Consider the following 6,701-nt stretch of genomic DNA (forward strand, 5'->3'; position numbering starts at 1 on the left):
CATCTTCACATATCCCAAAGGCCTATGTATTAGTTAGCATTCTGTTAGCCGACTACTGGCTGAGGCAAAGAATGCTCTACAGGAATAGTATATCTAGGGAGAGAGATTATCAAAAAGGAGAAATGAATAACAAAGGCTGGAAATTATAAAGTATTTTACATGTGTAACTACATCTAAGCTTCCCAACAACACTCAAATAGGAACTACAGACACCATTTTAGATCCCATTTTATAGAGGAGGAAACAGAGGTTCAGAAAAGTTAGGTGAATTTTTTTTGGTCACATAGGTAATCAGTAAAAGAAGTGGAAGCTCAAATACTTCCTCGTAGTACACTGTGGTCCCCATTATAACATGAGGATAACAATAAACACTAACTCAGCAGGTTGTTGTGACTATCAAATTTTATATACACACAAATATACATGATACATACATACATACATACATGTGTGTGTGTGTGTGTGTGTGTGTGTGTGTGTATAAAGGACTTAACAAACCTAAAGAAACTTTAGAAATACTAACTGTTGATATCATGATCATCATCAAACTAGATTGCTTCTCATAAGGAATTCTGATAGTGACCATCCAAATAATGTTAGTCAAAACCATTTTCCTATCATCTTTGGTTATTGTCAGTGTTGTTTACCCAAACCTAAATGAGGGCTGGGGATAGTGGGTACAAAATAATGGGAAAAGGGAAAAGGAATGGAAACTTTAGGAGCACATGGCTACTAGAATAGAGTGAAGAACAGCTAGCCATAGAAAAGCAGAAAAGGGAGAGTAGCTAAGGCAGTGATAACCTAGATATGAGATAACTCAGCACTTAAGATCATAAGAACACTACCTTACTTCAGAACCCTTCATAATGAAATGAGCAGAACCAAGAGAACACTGTATACAGTAACAGCGATACTGTTTTAAGAACAACTTTGAGTGAATAAGTCATTTTAAATATTATAATACCCAGATTAACAATAAAGGACTGATAAATAGAAGTGTGTATAGAATAATTTTTTATATACGTACCTATTTGTGTCTAATGGTAGCTATCTCTAGTGGGGGGGGAGGGATGAAATAAAGGGGGAAAATAAATTTACATGATAATTTTATCATATATTTAAAAGAAATAGCAAGTTGTATATATTTGCAGCTTCATGTGTGATCATATTTTTTAAATATGCTGTTATAGAAATGCTTATTTCATTTCATAAATTTAAAATAAAATACATTTAGTATGTTGAGAGTCCACCTATCTACCCTCTTCTAACATAATAAACTATCACAGTCCATTGGACAGTCCATTTGTTGCTCACAGTCCAATGGAAAATGAAGAACAACTACAACTGTGGTCCTAGTTGTCCAGTTCAGTTAACTAAGGCCCCATATCTTAGGGACAGAAGCCCAAAGGTTAGAAACCAGTTTTGAGTTTATATCTTGTTCAAACCTGAACCTTCTTTAAAGAATCTAGCACAAAGGCTTCCACAGAGTAGATGTGCAGTAATGACTGACAGCAAAAGAAGCACTGTGGCAAAGTGGAAAAGGCTTTGGACTTGAAGTCAGGAAGACTCACCTCAGACATTCACCAGCTGTGCTACCCTGGGCAAGCCATTCAATTTCTCTGGGTCCCATCTATAAAATGAAGGAGTTGGGGTTGGAGTTGGGCTCTTAGAGTCCCCTCTAGCTCTAAGGCTATGATCCTATGCTAGTAGATCTTCTTAAGTCAGGCTGGCTCATTTTGATATATTTTGGCATTTTGGTGGGGGAGAAGTTCAGAATTCTAATGTTGGGCCTTCCAAGATAGTCTTGGAATGTATGTTAGTGAGCTGGGCCATTCATAGGGGTGGGGTATAGTGAGTGCTTAGAACAAATCACACAACGTGGACTCTTTGCACCAAATTTTTATACAAGTGAAATCAGATCGAAATGAGGGGACTATATATTCAGGCAACGTAGTGTGACGGAAATGGCATTGGATTTGGAGACTAATGTTGTTGTTGCTTGTCCTTCATTTTCAAAAAGGACAAATGATATCTCGGGTGATGTGTTGACTTGTGTTGACTTGCACATGAATTGGATTTAAGTGAGGCAGAGTTGCAGTCTTCTATTCTGCTCTTTCTTCTAGAGTCATAAAAGTCTGATGGAAGGACAAAAATGAAGATGACTGGTGATGTCATGGAATGCAGTGGATGATCACGGCATCTTCAATGTCTGATCACATTCTAAGCACGCCATAGTTCCTGCTTCACTCACCTTGATGACCATTGGAACAAATTGTTCTCATCTGCCTGAATCTGGGTGAAATTCTCCACATGCTTGGGGAAGATATCCCCTAATTCACCAATGTTTTTGAGCCCTGTAGGTTACCCTCAATCTAATTTAGCCTGTTTGCCCAGAAGGTTTTACCAGGATATTATAGCCTCTGAGCATGCTATAGTTTCTTGGAGCCACAGGTGAGGGTTGGGTAAAAGGTAGACACCAAAGGTGGATGAGCAGCCCTGAAGAGGACTCAGCAAGCTCTCACACTAGAGGTGCTGCTCCTCCCTAACACTGAGTGAAATGATATGGGTTCAAAATCTGGATCTGCCACTTAGAACTTCTGTGATGCCAGCAAGTCATTGAATACTTTTGGTTTTTAATTTTCTCATCTATATAATGAGGTAGTTGGACAAGTTGTATAAGGTCTTTTCTAGCTCTAAATCTATGAGCCTTAAGTTTTTTTTTTTTTTTAATAGCAACATTTTGAAAAGATACTTCCTTCTTTTACTCCAGCTATTTTCTCGGCTTCCTGTCTGGACACAATAGCAATAGTTTAGGGGTCCGAAGCACTTGTCTTGATTTCCTCTACTCTATATTATACACTTATATATTTAATATTTTAAATTCTGAACTTAACAAATACCAAGTAAAAGTAGCATTTTATTTATATATTTATTTGTTTGTTTGTTTATTTATTTTGCAGGGCAATGAGGGTTAAGTGTCTTGCCCAAGGTCACACAGCTAGTAAGTGTCAAGTGTCTGATTTCAGATTTGAACTCAGGTCCTCCTGAATCCAGGGCTGGTGCTTTATCTACTGCTCCACCTAGCTGCCCCAAAAGTAGAATTTTTACATATGCAAAGTAGAATAGAAAAACAGGATTGTATATGTATTTTCCACTATGCTACAATGTTTCTTTTGCTGTCACTCATTACTGCACATCTACTCTGTGGAAGCCTTTGTGCTAGATTCTTTAAAGAAGGTTCAGGTTTGAACAAGATATAAACTCACAACTAGTTTCTAATCTTTGGGCTTCAGTCCCTAAGATATGGGGCCTTAGTTAACTGAACTGGACAACTAGGACCACAGTTGTAGTTGTTCTACATTGTCCATAGGACTGTGAGCAACAAATGGACTGTCCAATGGACTGTGATAGTTTATTATGTTAGAAGAGGGTAGACAGGTGGACTCTCAACATACTTTCTTTTTTTTAAAAAATTTTACTTAAAATATATAAGTCTGTTTTCTATCCCATATTATATGTAATATATATTAGATATGTATTAAATATGTAACTATAGATCTCAAATACATAAGCTTGTTTTTCCTTTTGGGAGTAAAATAAATTCACCATATAACTTTCAAAGCTGTCTTGCTTGTCTGTTTCCTTCTGGTCTCCATTCTGTTCTCCATGTTAAAAGTTTCAATGACTATTTTTTTCCTGTTCTATTTTTCATGACTGTCTTCCTCTTCTTTCTTTTCTTTTCTTTCTTTCTACATCTTTTAGATGTAGATGTAGATATGTTTCCTTTTCCTGTGATGCATTTAGAATACCAGAATAGGTGTGCTATGACTAGGTGAAAGACAAAACAGTTTGGTAACTTTGAGTGCACAGTTCCTAACTGCTTTCCAGAATGCTTAGAGCAATTCACGGCTCTGCCAAAAAATGCATTTATGTGTTTTCAACAACAGCTCCAACAACTGTCATTGCTCTTTTTTCTGGTCATTTTTGCCAGTCTGATATGTGTGACATGTTTAAATTCAGAGTTGTTTTAATTTGCATTCATCTTATTATTAGTGATCTGGAGCATTTTTTCATATGGTTGCTTTCTTCTTTTGAGAGCTGTCCAATCATATCCTTTCATATCTGGAAGGCAATGGTTCTTTTTCTAATATAATTGAATCAGTTTCTCATATATCTTGGATATCAGACTTTTTAGCAGAGAAATTTGTTGGAAATATCACTTCCTAGGTAACTGTTTCCCTTCTAATTTTACTGGTTTTGTTTGTGCAAAGACTTTTAAATTTTTATGTAATAAAATTGTCCACTTTATCTTTTGTGATATTCTCTATCCTTTGTTTTGGTCATGAACTACTACCCTCTCCATAATTGTAAAAGATATTTCCTTCTTTGCTCCTCTTATTTGTTTATGATGTGACCTTTTACATCAAAGTAATGTATTAATCTATAACTTGGTCTATGTTATGAGATATTGGCCTAAACCTAATTTCTGTGAGATATATATATAGCTTGAAGAGTATAAAATTGTGTATGCTACTGTTTGGCATCAGGAGAAACTTGAGTGTACACTTCATCTCCAGCTCTCACCATATATGTGACCAGGGGTAAGTTATTTAACTCATCTGACTCCCTGTTTGCTCCTCTATACAATAGGAATAATAATATTCACATTATGAGAATAAAATGAGGTCAGTGATATAAAGCATCTTATAAATGTTAATGGAATAGATACATGTTAGTTATTCTGAGTTTTACATGCCAAGAAAATTTGTGGGTTGCTAGGTAGTGGGTAGGTGGGTAATAATGAATTTTCTCTGAAGAGTAATATATCTATGATTTCCTCTATGCAGTTTTGTCAATCCCAGAGTAATTATATGTCCTTCTTCCCCTTAGAAAGAACAAAACTGAATTACTCTCTAAAATAACAAATATATTTTCATGCTGAGTATGATCAGTTTAAGCAGAAGTTTCATTTAAGAACTTCTGTCTTTCCCCTCTTTGTCTCTCCTCAGGATATCTGCCACAGCTACCATTCTTTGTCTTTTCAGTGATCATTAGTTTGTATGTGTCTACAGTGAATAAAGAATTCATTTTGATGTGCTAACAAAAGAATAAAAGGCAACTTAACGCAAAAGCATAAAGTAACCACATTTCACAACAGGAAGAGAAACTTCAAAATTACTGCTAGCTCCCAACAGAGAAATCTTCCACAAGAGTATTGTTGTGGACCCACGTTCTATTTGAAAAATAACCAGATACCTAGAATAGACTCTGCAGTGTCCACCTCATTTCTCCTTTACCACAACAGGAAGAAATGTACTTCATATTTCTCCCTTCAATGTCAGTGCAGTCTAGTTGATAAAGCTTTAGACCAGAAGCTAAAAAACAAACAAAAAAAACCCCTATCTGTATTTATTATTTCACTTCTTAAATTTCCCTTAACCTCTCTGTTTCTTAGTTTCTCACTGCCATCATCTCTGGAAGCAACTTTTATAGAGAAGTGGCCAGCCACACTTATCAACTGCTACCCACAGGTCAAGCAAGCCAGCTTAGGAGTAAGGTACTTGGGGTGGGTGGGTCAAATCATCACTACCACCTTGACCTCTATATACCCTCAGACCCTGATGGACTCAGCTCAGAACCCTGAACCCAAGAACTTTGGAAATAACAATGTTTCCAGCCCAGTAGCTCTAGCCATTATTTTGGGAAGCAACTTCTATGACAATGTAGCCTGGCAATTGCTCCCGCAGGTGTTATTTTTTTTTTTCAGGGCAATGAGGGCTAAGTGACTTGCCCAGGGTCACACAGCTCGTAAGTGTCAAGTGTCTGAGGGTGGATTTGAACTCAGGTCCTCCTGAATCCAGGGCTGGTGCTCTATACACTGTGCCACCTAGCTGCCCCTCCCACAGGTGTTATTGCCATAGCTACCAAAGTTCCAGAAAAGAAAGTTCTTGTCAAACAAAGTCCTTGGCATTGTCAAATGGTTCAACATCAGAATCTGATGTTGAAATGCCTTTAAGAAGAAATGGAAATTGGAAAATGGAAATGGCACTAAAAAAGAGGCATTACCATCTCCTTTGTCACTCAACCCTAAGGACCACAGGACCTTTTCATCTGTTTTGCAGCTGAAAACCTTCTATATGTGTTGCCTCTTCCATTAGAATGTTCCTTGAGAATAGGGACTATTTTACTAAGTTAGTTCTCTCTCTCTCTCTCTCTCTCTCTCTCTCTCTCCCTCTCTCTCCCTCTCTCTCTCTCCCTCTCTCTCTCTCCCTCTCTCTCTCTCTCTCTCTCCCTCTCTCTCTCTCCCTCTCTCTCTCTCTCCCCTCCCTCTCCCTCGCTCTTTCCTCCTTCCCCTTCTCCCCCCTCTCTTTCTCTCTCCCCTTCTCTCCTTATTCTTTTCAATCTAACTCTACCCTTCCATCTCTTCTTATCTTTCTGAAATAAAATAGTTGCTATATTATATATATATATATATATTAGGTGATAGACCAGGGCTAGACTAAAGTGTCATGAAAAGCACTTCACCACCTTATGAATGAGCCAACATGCCAGAGGGATGAAGGAAGTAATAAGTTCCATAGAGGTCATTGGAAGCAGTACCTTTGGGAAATTAGTCATATCTCTGTTGAGCAAACCACTGGTCTGGCCCTTAATACAAAACCTAGATTTTTACTTTCCCTGAGAGTCATGGGATATATAGT

The sequence above is a fragment of the Dromiciops gliroides genome, chromosome 3 (genome assembly GCF_019393635.1).
Source record: "Dromiciops gliroides isolate mDroGli1 chromosome 3, mDroGli1.pri, whole genome shotgun sequence".
NCBI classification, from domain to species: domain Eukaryota; kingdom Metazoa; phylum Chordata; class Mammalia; order Microbiotheria; family Microbiotheriidae; genus Dromiciops; species Dromiciops gliroides.